General features: G+C 43.5%; 1 long non-coding RNA gene across 1 annotated transcript; it reads left to right on the forward strand.

Annotated features, from left to right (window-relative positions):
- The first annotated feature begins 11,624 nt into the window (after positions 1–11,624).
- LOC128842343 (uncharacterized) lies at positions 11,625–14,698 on the forward strand. The gene is made up of 3 exons (XR_008445968.1): positions 11,625–11,788; positions 13,089–13,177; positions 14,151–14,698. It is a non-coding gene; the product is annotated as an uncharacterized LOC128842343 (long non-coding RNA).
- The last annotated feature ends 1,431 nt before the right edge of the window (positions 14,699–16,129 follow it).

Below are 16,129 nucleotides of genomic sequence, written 5' to 3' on the forward strand. Positions count from 1 at the left end.
TTGGGTGAAAGTGATCATGAAATGGTAGAGTTCATGATTCTAAGGAATGGTAGTCGGGAAAACAGCACAATCAAGATAATGGATTTCAAGAAGGCAGACTTTAGCAAACTCAGGAAGTTGGTAGGTAAGATCCCATGGAAAGCAAGTGTAAGGGAAAAAACAGTTCAAGAAAGTTAGCAATTTTTCAGAGATATTATTAAGGGTATAAGAGCAAACTATCCCATTCATAGGAAAGATAGGAACTATGGCAAGAGACCACCCTGGCTTTTTTGAAATTCAAAAAAGAGTCCTACAAAAAGTCCTAGGGCAAATTACAAAGGATGAATATAAACAAATAACACAATTTATTTATAAATAAAATAAAATAACAACTATGAAGGGACAAAATTAAAAAGGCCCAGGCACAAAAACTAGCTAGAGACATAAAGGGTAACAAGAAAACATACAAATGCATTAGGAGCAAGAGAAAGACCAAGGACAGGGTAGGCCCATTACTCTACGGGGTGAGGGGACAATAACAGAAAGTGTGGAAATGGCAGAAGTGCTAAATGACTTTTTTGTTTCAGTTTTCAACAAAAATGTTAGTAGCGATTGGATGTCTAACACAGTGAATGTCAGTGAAGGTGAGGTAGGATCAGAGGCTAAAACAGGGAAAGAACAAGTTAAAAATTACGTAGACAAGTTAGATGCCTTCTAGTCACCAGGGCCTGATGAAATACATCCTAGAATACTCAAAGAGCTGACTGGGGGGATATCTGAGCCATTAGTGATTATCTTCAAAAAGAAGCTGGGAGAGATTCCAGAGGACTGGTAAAGGGCAAATATAGTGCCCATTTATAAAAAGAGAAATAAGTACAACCCAGGGAATTACAGACCAGTCAGTTTAACTTCAGTACTCAGAAAAATAATGGAGCAAATAATCAAGTAATCAATTTGCAAGCACCTAGAAGATAAGGTGATAAATATCAGTCAGCATGGATTTCGCAAGAACAAATCATGTCAAACCAATCTAATAACTTTCTTTCACAGGGTAACAAGCCTTGTGGATAGTGGGGAAGCTGTAGATGTGGTGTATCTTGACTTTAATAAGGCTTTTGATACTGTGTCGCATGACCTTCTCCTAAACAAACTAGAGAAATACAACCTAGATGGAGCTATTATAAGTTGGGTGCATAACTGTTGGAAAACCATTCCCAGAGAGCAGTTATCAATGGTTCACAGTCAAGCTGGAAGGTCATATTGAGAGGGGTCTTGCAGGGATTGGGTTTGTTTCTGTTTAATATCTTCATTGATGATTTAGATATTGGCATAGAGAGTACACTTATAAAGTTTGCAGATGATACCAAGCTGGGAGGAGTCGCAAGTGCTTTGGAGGATAGGATTAAAATTCCAAATGATCTGGACAAACTGGATGAAATTCAATAAGGACAAATGCAAAGGAACAATCAGTTGCACACATACAAAATGGGAAATGACTACCTAGGAAGGAGTACTGCAGAAAGGGATCTGGGAGTCATAGTGGACCACAAGCTAAATATGAGTCAGCAGTGTAACACTGTGGCAAAAAAAGCAAACATCATTCTTGGATATTTTAGCAAGACACGAGAAGTAATACTTCCACTCTACTCTGTGCTTGTTAGGCCTCAACTGGAATATTGTGTCCAGTTCTGGGTGCCACATTTCAGGAAAGATGTGGACAAATTGGAGAAAGTCCAGAGAAGAGCAACAAAAATGATTAAAGGTCTAGAAAACATGACCTATGAGGAAAGATTGAAAAAAATTGGTTTGTTTAGTGTGGAGAAGAGAAGACTGAGAGCGGGCATGATAAGTGTTTTCAAGTAGATAAAAGGTTGTTACAAGGAGGAAGGAGGTAAATTGTTCTCATTAAGCTCTGAGGATAGGACAATAAGCAATAGGCTTAAATTGCAGCAAGGGAGGTTTAGGTTGGACATTAGGAAATAATTCCTGTCAGGATAATTAAGCACTGGCATAAATTGCCTAGGGAGGTTGTGAAAGCTCCATCATTGGAGATTTTTATGTGCGGATTAGACAAACACCTGTCAGGTATGGTCTAGATTAACGTTTCTCAAATTGGGGTCCACACATGGGTGGCGCGTGAACCGTCAGCTGGGGGAGGCTAGCCCCCAACCCCGCCCCTTCTGCCCAAGGACCCGCCCCATCTCCCTCTGCCAGAGCCGAGCCCTCCTTTCCGTCCCCGCCCTCCACCGGAGCCCAGAGCCACCCCCCCCAACACACCATGGCCACTGGCTCAATCCCCTGGGTAGGCCCCCAACCCCAGAGTGTGGTAGGGTGGGCGGCGCGCGGCCCCAACCTCCCCAGCCCGGGGGGGCTGGCACATGGCCCCAGCATCAGCGGAGCATTGGGGGTCTAGAACCGGAGGACTGGAGCCACACGCTGCCACAGGGAGCGGTCATGGCAGGGAGCAGGGTCATGCCTGGCTGTTTGGGTAGGCAAAGCCTCCCCCAGCCTGTGCAACCCGCTGCCCTTGGGTCTGCAAACTCCTGGGAGTCCCTGAGGGGACTCCAGGGGTTCTGCAGGACTCGCAGATCAACTCCTCCCACTCCCTCATTCAACTCCTCTCCCTCCCTCCCAGCGCCTCCTCCTGGAATCAGGCTCTATGTCCCAGATGATACTGAAGCCAAATTGGGAGATTTTAGGTGCTAAAAGTACCGCAGCGCAGCAGGGCTAAGGCAGGCTCCCTACTTGCCCTCGCTCTGTGCCACTCCTGGAGGTGACTAGCATGTCCCTGGCGGGGAGGCAGGGTATCTCCGCGTGCTGCCCCTGCCTTGAGTGCCAACTCCACGGCTCCCATTGGCCGGGAACTGCGGCCAATGGGAGCTGTGCGGGTGGTGTCTGCCAGCAGGGGCAGTGCACGGAGACCCCCTGACCCACCTGCCTAGGAGCCGCTGCCAGAGGGATGTGTCGGTCTCTTTCGGGAGCCACCCGAGGTAAGCGCTGCCTGGCTGGAGCCTGTGCCCCTCATCCCATCCCACACCCCAACCCTCCGCCCCAGCCCAGAGCCTGTATCCCTCACCCGAAATCTATCAGCTAACTTAGTTAAAAAAAAAAACAAGTCGGTATTTTTGGCATCTTCTTTCCCACTAATGAAAACTCTCTACAGCACAGGAAAGTTAAAGCAAAGTAATTAAACAAAAGAAGAAACCACGACAAATGTTTATTTATTTATTTATTGTCTTCCTGGTTCACAGCTGCATCCGCTGTTATCTACAAACTACCATGCAGTTGGAGCAAATTGTTCTCGTTCATACTTAACCACAGCAACCACAATTCTAGCCACTAAACTTTCCTTAATTAAAACTTTCACAGAAAGCATCTTGTTTAGCCTACATTTAGTACGTCCAAGCATGGCTATTAGCTTATTAGCTGTCACAGTATTGGAATAATATTGATCATGTTTCTCCGGAGTGTGTCTGTGTCTTCAATATTCCAGTTCTCCAATTTCTCCATTCTTGAGCCTCGCAGTTCTAGAATCCTACATTTCTACTCAGACCCAATAAATGGATGCTTTGTACACCATGCATTCAAATGAAGGGCTACTCAGCTGGTGATTCTGACTGTCTGATGAACTTTTAACTAGTCTTACCACCAGATAGCAAGAGTTAAAAATTGGGACACTTTTTTTCTGGGAGGTGGGGGTACAGTTGCATATATAAGACAAAGCCCCTAATATCTGGACGATCCCAATAATATTGGGACATCTGGTCACCCTAATTCAAACACAAGTTTTTGGACTCAGTACAGCAGTAACTGATGAAATTCTATGGTCTGTGTTATACAAGAGGTCAGATTAAATGATCTAATGCTTTCTTCTGTCCTTAAAATCTAAAAATCTATGAATAATACCTCCTTTTTCCAGTTTTTCCAGTACAATGGCTGTAACCTGTGCTTTCCAAAATCCCCTGATTAGAGAGGTATATGATTCAGCAAGACAAATTGGGCTATAATATTAATTACATAAAACACTAAATTGTCTCCTTTATATAAAACACTCCACATTTAAATAAATATATTTAAATATAATGGAGATATCCCATCTCCTAGAACTGGAAGGGACCTTGAAAGGTCATCAAGTCCAGCCCCCTGCCTTCACTAGCAGGACCAAGTACTGATTTTGCCCCACATCCCCAAGTGGCCCCCTCAAGGATTGAACTCACAACCCTGGGTTTAGCAGGCCAATGCTCAAACCACTGAGCTATCCCTCCCCCCGACATTATTGCAGTCGACCAAATGATTCCCTGGATGGAAGACACTCCAGGTTACTGACAACAGAAAGAGCAATTCCAAACCTGCTTTCTCTACTTTTATCCTACTTACTCACCTTGTTCCATAATTAACATTTCTTATCTCTCCTTTGCTTATAGTTAAGAAAAAATGAAAAGGAGTAAAGAACAAACATGGAAAGACATCTCTTATTAACACATCAAGATTTAGTACCACATATGGGCCCCATGTCATCATCCAGGAGAATTTCTAGAGGAACAAGAAACTAGAAAACATTGTTTATGTTTATATTTTATATACTAGTAAATGTGAATTATTGGTGGGGTGCAAAGCCATAGACAAAGCAGAACAGGGGCCTGATACATTTTTTTTGTATCCCTTTCTTAGGACCTTAGTCTGCGGATAAGTTTTGAGTGGGAAGGCAATGGGTGCTACAAAAGGTCAATGAATTTGTTTTAGAGCTTTGATCTACAAAGTTGTGTGTGGAGTTTATTTCTCCGGTCTCTTATCTATATTTTTCTGAAGATTATTTTTTCTACATTTTGTCATTGTTTTGGATTATAACAAAACCAGTTTGGACTGTTGAAAATCTTTGGCATACTTCCATGTATCCCCATTGACAAGTAATAGATCATGGTAATAATGAATACAAAAAAGTATTCTTTACTGAAGCTGCTGGACACAAACAGAACTTATCATTCTCCATGATTTGCTAAACTAAACACAACCTGTATTATCTTGTGTCAACACACAGGTTTCTCTAAGCGCTAGCCTATTCTAAGAAGTCTGACTAAATCTACAAAATCATCACATCGCCCACATGACAGTACTCTTAGTGGAACAGAGGCCAGCCAGTAGGGAAAACTACTGTTGTGATAATTAGCCTACAAATTTATCTTCCTTGTGAGTTCAACTGAAAAAGTGAGCGCAAGTTCATAAAATATCACGATAACCTAAAATAAGAAATATTAATGGGGAACAGGTGGAAGAAACCAGATAGAAAAAAGTTATTACTCTAAATAAAAAAGCCTACTGATTTAACTCAAGAACTACACTGAGATCATGCTTGGTAAACAAGAAAATGTGAGTCCGGAAATAATTAAACAAAATTGGTTTATTGAATATTATGCCTGGATTGTGGACAAAATATTGACTGGATGGGCTTTTCCACCCACCACTCCATTTTGGAACCTTAAAGAAAGAGATGAGGGGAAAATAGAAGAACAGAGGGAAGAACAGGCAGAGGCAACCGGAACAGGCATCACCATCGTGGTTGCCACGCCCGCCATCTCCTGGAGGGAGGTTGTGGGGGCTATAGCCGGCCCAAAATCTGCCTTAGCCTCACCAGAGCTCCTGTCAGCTATTTTCTAAGTTATTATCTGGAAAAATAAAACTTACAGTTTTCAGGTGCCCAAGTAGCCCCTGGAATCACAGTTAAAGTTCCCCTCCCCCAAATCTGAAATGGCACCCCTGCTCCTCGAACCCCAGACCTTCTTTGTCCTAATCCTGCTCCTCCAGGGCAGAGAGAGGGATCCAGATGACATTGCCCACCCTGCACTCCCCCAGCTCCATCTGAATCCTGAACACCACCTGAAATGAAACAGGGTCAGAAAGCAACAACAGCAGTAACAACAGCTCCAGCACATCTCTACTAATTTTTTCTTGTCCCCAAAAGGACAGTTATTACCATCTTTTATACTTTCTAAGAAACTGTCAAACCCGGAGTTTTTTTCCTTCTAAAACTATCTCCAGCTAAAGGGACAGGGAACAAAAAATAAAATGAAAGCTCTATTTAATATTTTATATTTCAAATATTTTAACTGTTTTTCTTCTTTCTTTTATCTTTAATACAAATTAAAATAGTTTTAATAATATGTTTGCCATAGTACTAAGCACAGTACTAAGTATGCCAAACCCTACTTAACACTGTTTAATGTTCGACAGTGACTGAGTTATGTTAACACCTTTGCCCCATATCTTCCATTTAAATTAACACAACTCCACTCACTTGCTATGTAGTTTCAGGCATATTTCCTTGTTCTTCAGTCAGATGGTAAAAATCATGCTGATCTTTAAACCTGAAGTAGTATCTGAGGTTTTCTGGGGAAATTCAAATGTCAAAAACATTATTTATGTCAAAATACGTACTTCTCCTTTAATTAAAAGATCTCCAACAGCAGTGATTGCTGCAACGTATCACAGAGAAGACTCATAAAAGCTGGTGAAGAAAAGGGAATTGTCCAAAGGAAATGAGATGAAACAAAATAAGTGGTTAACCAGAGCCATTAATGTGCTACCCACCATGCCCAGATCATAATAGCTAAGAAGTTACATCTTGAACTGATTAGAATCAAATTGAACTGTATAATCAGAAACCTAAAGGCAATATGAGAACCTCAGGCTTAGGTATTCATTGAGTGTTTTATATTCAAATACTGACTAAGCCCAGCCAGACGTGGTTTGCAAGTTTGGATAGGATCATACTAGAAAGCATTCAGGCTACAGGTGTTAGAGTGATTGGGTGAATTGAACAGGGAAAAAATAAACCCAAGAATGTAAGACATTAAGAAACCATTTGGAAACCATATTGTAATTGTAATTACTTAAAAAATACTAGTGTGAAAAATACCCACCATCCAATTTATCTATAGTTAATTATGAAACCTGAAAAAGAACAGAAAATTCTAACTCGAACTGAAACACTTGGGAGGGCAACATGAAGGATGTTGCCAGCTGTAGAGACCAGTATGGTTTTGTGTTTTCCCCGTGATACTGGATACAACAGAGTGCCACTTTCAAGTCTGGTTTTGAGACATTGGCACATATTGGTGTCATTGTTCCTCAGTGTCTGAAAAGTAGCTGCTTTCAGAAGGTACAATGTCTGCAAATGGGCCAAAAAGATGAGCCAAGGAGGTAAAAATTAAACAAGGGCTGTATGGCTGGAATGTCTAGGTGTTGGTGACTGGATATCGACTAGGAGAGTGAAGAGATCAAGATAAGGCAAAGATATATTGTCATAGCTCACAACAGGCTCAGTCATGTGAGGATTGCCACACAGAGGAGTAAAGAGGTATAAATCACTTCCCCTGCACTCCTACTTGTGCTACCCACATTACAGAGCATGATTCAGGGAAAACAGCATCCACCAATGAGCCTCTACCCCCTCACCCGTGCAGGAGGGAAGGGTTGTGGAGCAGGCAGAGCATTATCACAGAGTTATAGAGTTTAAAGCCATATTGGATCTCCAGATCACCTACCCTGACTTATATCTCCCAAGTTACTAAACACCATCCAGACACCTCTATGTAAAGCCGAACACCTGGAATTAGACCAAAATATTACAGCCCTCAGGAGAGTACGGGTATGTGCACACTGCAATTAAACACCCGCAAGGAGGGAGGGTCCCAAAGCTTGGACTCCAGCTCAAGATGAACATCTACACTGCAATCTTACAACTTCACAGCCCAAGCCCCACAAGCCTAAATCAGCTGACACTGGCCAGCCATGGGTGCTTAATTGAAGTGTAGATATACAGGGCCTAAATCATTAAGTGCCATGGGCAGAAAACAGGAGGGATCGAGGTGTATCATCTTTGTCTCCCTTCTCTTCTCAACACATACAGTCAGTGCAGCTGAGCTGTTGTAGAGCGGACATATGCCAGGAAAGGGACTGATGCAGTTGACTTTCCTCCAGAGGAACGGGGAAGCAGGGATTAAACTGTTTGTGTCTGAGTCACTATTCTGTGTTTGCTCTGCTCCTGAGGCAGTGCACCTATACTCTCCCCCCTATTCAGTGCAGGTTGCACGGTGCCAGACTAACCCAGTATGGGCCGTGGTTTCTACTCAACAGAAAAACAAACAAATCAACTGCCAGAGCTGAGAAAAGGGCCTTGTGTGTGGGAACTTCCATGAAATACTTTTGCAAAAGAAGCAAACTGATGAGACTGCTAGTATAAAGAGAACACATTTTGCTCTGTTTACTCCTCTTGCATTGTAACAGGAGTTTTTACTTATAACCCAGAGAATGAGAGCTATTGCCTTGTTGTCCCTACCTCCAGCTCTAAATTGTTCACTCAGATACAACTGCTCTGTGGAAGATCAACCATAGGCAGCTATGCTGGCGGCTGGTAGCTGTCTGAGGCTTAGGCTACATCTTCACTACCCGCCTGAATCGCGTAGCTGAATTTGCGTATCTTAAATGGATCCCCCCCCTCTAGTGAAGACGTAGCCTTAAATAGGCTGAGATGACTGAGATGAGAATTTTCCTGCTCTAGGAAAGAGAGAGTCCTTGTCATGATCATGAAACATGATGTGTGGTTACCAAGAGCAAAACTTCTAACCATTGGCAGGAGCGGGAACCCTTTAAAAGAGAGAGATGAAAAATGGAAAGGAATTTTTTGTATATTTTTTTCATGGGTTTACCTCCCTAATTTTTGTTAAAATGTTGTTTCAGTGACAATTTTCTGACAAGCCCTGTGGGGCTGTCTAGTTGAGATTTTCAAAACTACTCATGGGATTTAGATATCCAACTCTCAATGCAAATGAATCCCAACCTCTAGCTATTCTGTGATGAGTCATATAGAAGTTATCCCATGTTTGGGAGGCAAACCAACAACAGCCTGACATTCTATAAAAATGATGGTGCCTTTCTCCCAGGGATTTGGGGATACATAAGGAGTGTGAGTGTCATCTTTGTCTTACAAATAGGGAAACTGAGTCAGAGTGGGACTAGAACTCAGGCTTCCTGGTAGGTAGTTCTTGGCTCTAACAACTACACAAGCTATCCCTGATTCTCCTCTCACCTATACCAGTGTCAATAAGAAAATGTATAAATTAAATTGGAATCTGGGGAAAAAGCAAAAACAAGGGGAAACTATTTATTGCGGGTCTTATTTTAGGCCAGTTTCATTAGCAGGTGGGGAGAAAGAAGTTGATGAAACTGGGCAGTTTTATCTTCAGAAGCTATACATAAAGAGCTGCTGATCCCTCATGGAAAATGTATATTCCACTTCTGTATTACAGTCAGTATTTTACATATTTTCCCTTTCCTCATTTTCCAAAATAAAGGACGTAGATCTTTGTAGAAGTAGAATTCACCTACTTCTACTGCCCGCTCTTCAGTCTTCCTGTTGTGATGTCATACTAGAGTACTTGTTACTACAGCAAATCAAGATGTCATAAACAGAACAGAAGATTATCCCTTGAGGATTGGAATAAGAAGTAAGGTCAGAAAGATTCTGAAGAAGTGTCTGTTTCCATGAAAATCCCCTAATACTAAGGATTCCAATTCTGCAATACTCAATCAAGCAAAACTCCCATTGATTTCAATTGCAATTTTTCCTCAATAAAGGACTGCCGAATTTGGCCCATAGAATGAGAAAAGAAACCTTCCATCTTCTGAAAACATATATATGCAGAATTGTCTCTATATAGATTTTTTGAGATGTTCCAGGAGGGCTAATAAGACTGTCATACTTCTGTGTTCCAAAACCCAGTGGATGTGATGTAATATAGACCTCTATCGTTTTAAGAACAAGACAGAGTCACCTGCTCATTCTGCACTCAGGTCACCAAACAGCTGCCAGATTGTAATGGTTTTCAGTCACTGCTGATCTGGTCCACATTCAGACTAATCACCTAGGAGAATTTGCCCATTGTGTACCATGTTGGCCTTCCTTTTCAAAAAATATCAAAACTGTGTGCTGCTCTCAACTATATTGCTATAAAGGCAGAAGTCACAGATTGCTGTAGTGAAGCGGAAATGAAAGAGGATCTATTTTTAGGCTCAGATGCGAACAAAATCAGGAAGTAAAATGACTCCTTTCCTTTTATCATATGAAAATGGTAACAGGTTAGCCTTCTGTATTAAGTGTGCTATAGTTCATCTTCCTTATCAAATACAACAGTTTATTTCCAGATAGTCCCCATCTGTGTCTTTCTTTCCTGAGGAAGCAAGCAACCTCTCAACATCTTGATCAGGCAGCAAATGACAAAATGTGGGGAAAGCATTCAAAATATGATACTGCTTTTTCAGGTCAGGTATGAGGGTACCTCTTTTTACAGAAATATTTATGTGATTCACTATTGCCAATAAAATAATTTGGGCTGGGACAAGGGGACTCACCATAATTCCTGACTTTTGTTCTTTTCTCTCTTTTTTCCATTTTGTTTCCTTAACTGCTTTTTTCCAGTGTTTTTCTAAAATTCTGAAGAATTTTTAATAATTGCTTGCTATTTTTGCCTAACCTCATCCTTTTTGACCCTTTTCTGTTATAAAAGTTTTCATCTAGAATTCTCTATTTCTTCTTAATTGTATGCCTTTTTCCTCACTCACTGTTTTTCCCATATAACTATTCACTCTCATTTTTAATTTAATTTAATTTTGTTTCCAAAGTACCTATTTTTTTTCTCTTACCTAATATTTTATTTTTTTCTCAGCTTCCTCCTACCCTTTCATATCCTGTCCCTCCCCCCATGTCCTACCACACATATAACTACTCTTGCTGGCAGAAACAGTCTGTGACATCTATATATTTGTAATGGCTGTTTGCAGGGTAACACATTCAAGATGGCTATTGGTACAGATTAAGCCTCACACACACAGTACTGTCTCACGGAGACTTTATATTTGTTCTTTTCTTTGTAGTTTACACTCCTCTAAAATTAATTCCTCCAGACTGAAAGTCCAGGTTTGCTCTTTCTCTATTGTAAAACATAATATAGCCATGCACCAATTGATTTAATTTTTATGTGTGCCATGGTTGTGTCAGAGACAGCAGGGGAATCTTTGAAGGTGGCTCCCATGTGGGAATACAGGAGCTACCATGAAAAGCCAGACTTCCATCATTCACAGGTTCATCTTAGATAGACAAAAGCTCCTTGTTTGGAGTTACAGGTACGTTTTCAGGAGCTTCTCCCTCATAATCTGAAACAAATATCTTTGTGCTTGCTCAGATATATCTCTGGCTTTAGGAAATAACTTTTTTTTTTTGTTTTTGTTCTATAGGTACCTAGGGCCAGTTCCTCAAAGGGAGTTAGGTACTTAAACCTTTGAGGATCTGGGCCCTAGTCGCCAAATTTTTAATAGTAGCTTCTAATTTTGGGTACTGAAATTTTTGGTTGCCAAAATTTAAATGCCTAAAGCCTAAAACTGGGGACCAAGAATGTGCGACATCCATAATTGAGGCCACATTTGTAAATGTGCCAATCACTGAGGGATAAAGGTATCCACGAATTACAGGTTCAAACCTTCTTTTTACTTAGTGTGATGTACAATTTGTACCTAGTCCATCATTTTAAGACATTGCATGATCTGCAAGCAGTGCCTGTCTAGGCTTGTTTCCTCTCATATCCCTGCTGCATTGTACTCAATGTGATGTCTCACACAAAATTTCAGGCTGTACATTACAGGTGTTTTTTCTCCTTTGATGCAATGTGGAATCAACCAACACAGACTCACAAAAACCCCGAAGAGGAAGTTGTTGTTCACCTCCCCATACCCTGCAGACACTAATTAGATCATGCAGGTAAGACATTGTTTCTTCCTGGTAACTAATTTGTATGTGCCTTTAGTGCTTTGGTAATTTTTTTAAATTTATTTTATTTTTGGAATGCATTTTTCACTCTTGATACTTCCATTTCCAAAGATCCCTCACATACTGTTCAATCAGTGCTTAACTGATTCTTTTTCTACTGCATAAATTCAAAGTCTTAACCTTGTAAATGTATAAAACATGATTAATTGTGTTTTTTTAACAGGGATTGGTTTGTGGCCCTATGCTATTTAACATTTTTATCAATGACCTGGAAGAAAACATAAAATCATAACTGAGTTTGCAAATGATACAAAAATTAGGGGAGTGGTATATAATCAAGAGGACAGATAACTGATTCACAGTGATCTGGATCACTTAGGGTTGGTCCACACTAAGCCCCCAGTTCGAACTTAGGCCTGGTCTACACTAGGAGGTTATGTCGAATTTAGCAGCATTAAATTGAATTAACCCTGCACCCGTCCACACAACGAAGCTATTTAGTTCGACATAGAGGTCTCTTAAATTCGATTTCTGTACTCCTCCCCAACGAGGGGAGTAGCGCTAAATTTGACATGGCCATGTCGAATTAGGGTAGGTGTGGATGGAAATCGACGCTAATAGCTCCGGGAGCTATCCCACAGTGCACCACTCTGTTGACGCTCTGGACAGCAGTCCGAACTCGGATGCTCTGACCAGCCACACAGGAAAAGCCCCGGGAAAATTTGAATTCCTTTTCCTGTCTGGGCAGTTTGAATCTCATTTCCTGTTTGGACATCGTGGCGAGCTCAGCAGCACTGGCAACGATGCAGAGTTCTCCAGCAGAGGTGACCATGCAATCTCAGAATAGAAAGAGGGCCCCAGAATGGACTGATTGGGAAGTCTTGGATCTGATCGCTGTGTGGGGCGATGAGTCCGTGCTTTTGGAGCTGCGATCGAAAAGACGGAATGCAAAGATCTACGAGAAGATCTCAAAAGCCATGACAGAGAGAGGATACAGCCGGGATGCAATGCAGTGCCGCGTGAAAATCAAGGAGCTGAAACAAGCGTACCAGAAGACCAAAGAGTCAAACGGACGCTCTGGATCCCAACCCCAGACATGCCATTTCTACGAGGCACTGCATTCCATCCTAGGTGCGGCCGCCACCACTACCCCACCACTGACCGTGGACTCTGAGGATGGGATATTGTCGAGGGCCGCTTCCTCGGAGATGTTAGCGGACAGGGAAGATGAGGAAGGTGATGAGGAGGACGAGGCAGTCGACAGCGCTTACAACGCTGATTTCCCCCACAGCCAGGATCTCTTAATCACCCTCACAAAGATCCCCTACCAACCGTCCACAGTCATTAACCCGGACCCTGAATCAGTAGAAGGATCAGTTGGTAAGTGTTTTAAACATGTAAACATTTATTTTGAACAGAACAGGAATATTAACAATGGATTTTTCATGATTTGTTTGCCCTAGGCGCTTAACCTTTTAGTCCTTGGCAGTGCAACTACTGCAAAAGAATCTAACAATGTCTGGTTTATCATGATTAGTTTGCCCTATGCGCTCTACTTTTTAGTCCTTGCTAGTGCAGCTACTGGAAAAGAAGGTCTATATGTCCGGGGATAGAGCTGAAATCCTCATGGGACATCTCCACGAAGCTCTCCTGGAGGTAATTGGAAAGCCTTTGCATGAGGTTCCTGGGGAGAGCGGCCTTATTGTGTCCTCCGTGGTAGGAAACTTTTCCGCGCCAGGCTTTCATCAAGTACTCTGGGATCATTGCCTTGCAGAGCATGGTGGCATACGGCCCTGTTTTTTGCTGGCTTTCACGCAGCATGCGTTCTTTCTCGGTCTCAGAAATCCTCAGCAGAGTGATGTCACTCATGGTGACCTGCTTAGAATTAGGGGAATGTTACTATTGGGACTGCTTGCCTGTTCCTTTACAGAACTGTCACCGGCGGTTTACAGCCACGCGGTGGAGGCGGGAGAGGGGCAGCATACAGGGATCTTTCCTGGGGACAGCCGCGAGGGGGTGGGACAGGGGCAGAGTTCATGCTTCCCAGATTGCCGGCAGCAGGAATTGGCCAACACTAGGAGCATTGCTTTGAACGTGAAAGGAGGGCACTGCTATAATTTAAGGTTTAAGCAGCCAAAAGTCTATGGCTTACCATGTCCGCTGTCCTGCCCCGCTTGTCTGATCTCCACTGCAAGACCCCAGGCACTGAACGCGAAGGCCGAAATTTCGACCTTGTCCTGAGTGTGCATGCGATAGGTGCTGTGCATGGTCTTGTTCACAGAGAAAGACTATGTTCATTGTTCACAAAAAATTATCTTTGTGAGGAATCACTCCCTTTTTCCCCATCCCACAGCTGTGACTGTCTCCCGACCTACCCTGGCATCCCCCTCCCAGAGGCTGGCGCAGATTAGGCGGAGAAAGAAAAGGACACGGGACGACATGTTCTCAGAACTTATGGGCTGCTCCCAAGCCGAGGCGGCCCAGCAGACCCAGTGGAGGGAGAACATGTCGCAATACCAGCGAGCACACAGCGAATGGGAGGAGAGGTGATGGCAGGAAGACCAGCAGGCGACTCAAACGCTGCTTGGACTAATGAGGGAGCAAACAGACACGCTCCGGCGCCTTGTGGATGTTCTGCAGGACCTGAGGCAGGAGGACAGAGCCCCGCTGCAGTCTCTCTCTAACCGCCCTCCCGCACCACAAAGTCCCATACCCCCCTCACCCAAAGTCCCAAGAAGGAGGGGCGGCAGGGGCCATGAAAACTGCCACTCCACCCCTGCAGACTGCTCAAGTACCAGAAGTCTCTCATTCCCAAAAATTTGATAAGTCCTTTCCTTCCCGCCTCACCCAAGCCCCCGTCCCAGTTTCATCCCCTAACTGTGTAGTTGCTAATAAAAGATACGTTTCTGTTAATTACTGTTTCCATCATGTTCTTTTAGGGGAGAATGTGTTTGAAGGGGGGGAAGGGGGTTGGTAATTGGGTACAGACACGGGGGCAGGTTCAGCAGAAGGTCACACACACATTGCAGTCACTAGGCACCCTGGTCAGTCTGGGAAGCGGTTTTCATGTTCTGTGTGTGTGTGTGTGGGGGGGGGGTGGCTATGTGACTTTGTGGCGGGGGAGAGCGGTTAGAGATCTTATGCAGTGGTCCTTATCCTGGATCACAGAGCCACGCAGCAGGGGATCTGTAACCGTCCTCCCCCGCCACAAAGTCACATAGCCCCCACACACAGAATCCTGAAAAGGAGGGGTGGCAGGCTCCGTTGAAACAACCAGTCCACCACTGCGGACTGCTCTAGGAGCAGGAGCCTGTCATTCCTCGAGTTTAGAAGCGTTCTTTCCATCACTACGCCCGCTCCCCATCACAGTCTGCGTCCCAGTTTCAACACTTTACCGCAAAATCCGTAATAAAGAAAACGGTGTTCATTAACAAGGGTCCATTTATTTTATTTTTAAACGTGTGTTGGAAGGGGGGGAGGGGTGAACGGGGTATGTAGCTGGAGAGGATAGTCAACATTAACTGGGTAAAGAAATGGGGGCAGGTTCAGCTTCTCTTTAAACAAACTTAATAGTCACTGGTTACCCTGCTCACTGAGGAACCTAGCTTTCAAAGCCTCCCGGATGCACAGCGTGTCCCGCTGGGCTCTTCTAATCGCACGGCTTTCTGACTGGGCGTAATCAGCAGCCAGGCTATTCGCCTCAACCTCCCACCCTGCCATAAAGGTCTCCCCCTTGCTCACACAGAGATTGTGGAGCACACAGCAAGCTGCAATAACAATGGGGATATTGGTTTCTCTGAGATCAAAGCGAGTCAGTAAGCTTCTCCATCTCCCCTTGAGACGTCCAAAAGCACACTCCACCACCATTCTGCACTTGCTCAGACGGTAGTTGAAGAGTTCTTTTTCAGTATCCAGGGCGCCTGTATAGGGCTTCATGAGCCAGGGCATTAGCGGGTAGACTGGGTACCCAAGGATCACTATAGGCATCTCCACATCCCCAACAGTTATCTTCTGATCCGGGAAGTAAATACCTTCCTGCAGCCGTCTAAACAGACCAGAGTTCCTGAAAACACGAGCGTCATGAACCTTGCCTGGCCATCCGACGTTGATGTTTGTAAAACGACCCCTATGGTCCACCAGTGCTTGCAGCACCATTGAAAAGTAGCCCTTTCGGTTAACGTACTGGCTGGCCTTGTGGTCCGGTCCCAGGATAGGGATGTGAGTTCCATCTATAGCCCCACTGCAGTTTGGGAATCCCATCGCGGTGAAGCCATCTATGATGACCTGCACATTTCCAAGGGTCACTACCTTTGACAGCAGTAGCTCAATGAT

Source organism: Malaclemys terrapin, chromosome 8, assembly GCF_027887155.1.
Source record: "Malaclemys terrapin pileata isolate rMalTer1 chromosome 8, rMalTer1.hap1, whole genome shotgun sequence".
Taxonomy (NCBI): Eukaryota; Metazoa; Chordata; order Testudines; family Emydidae; genus Malaclemys; species Malaclemys terrapin.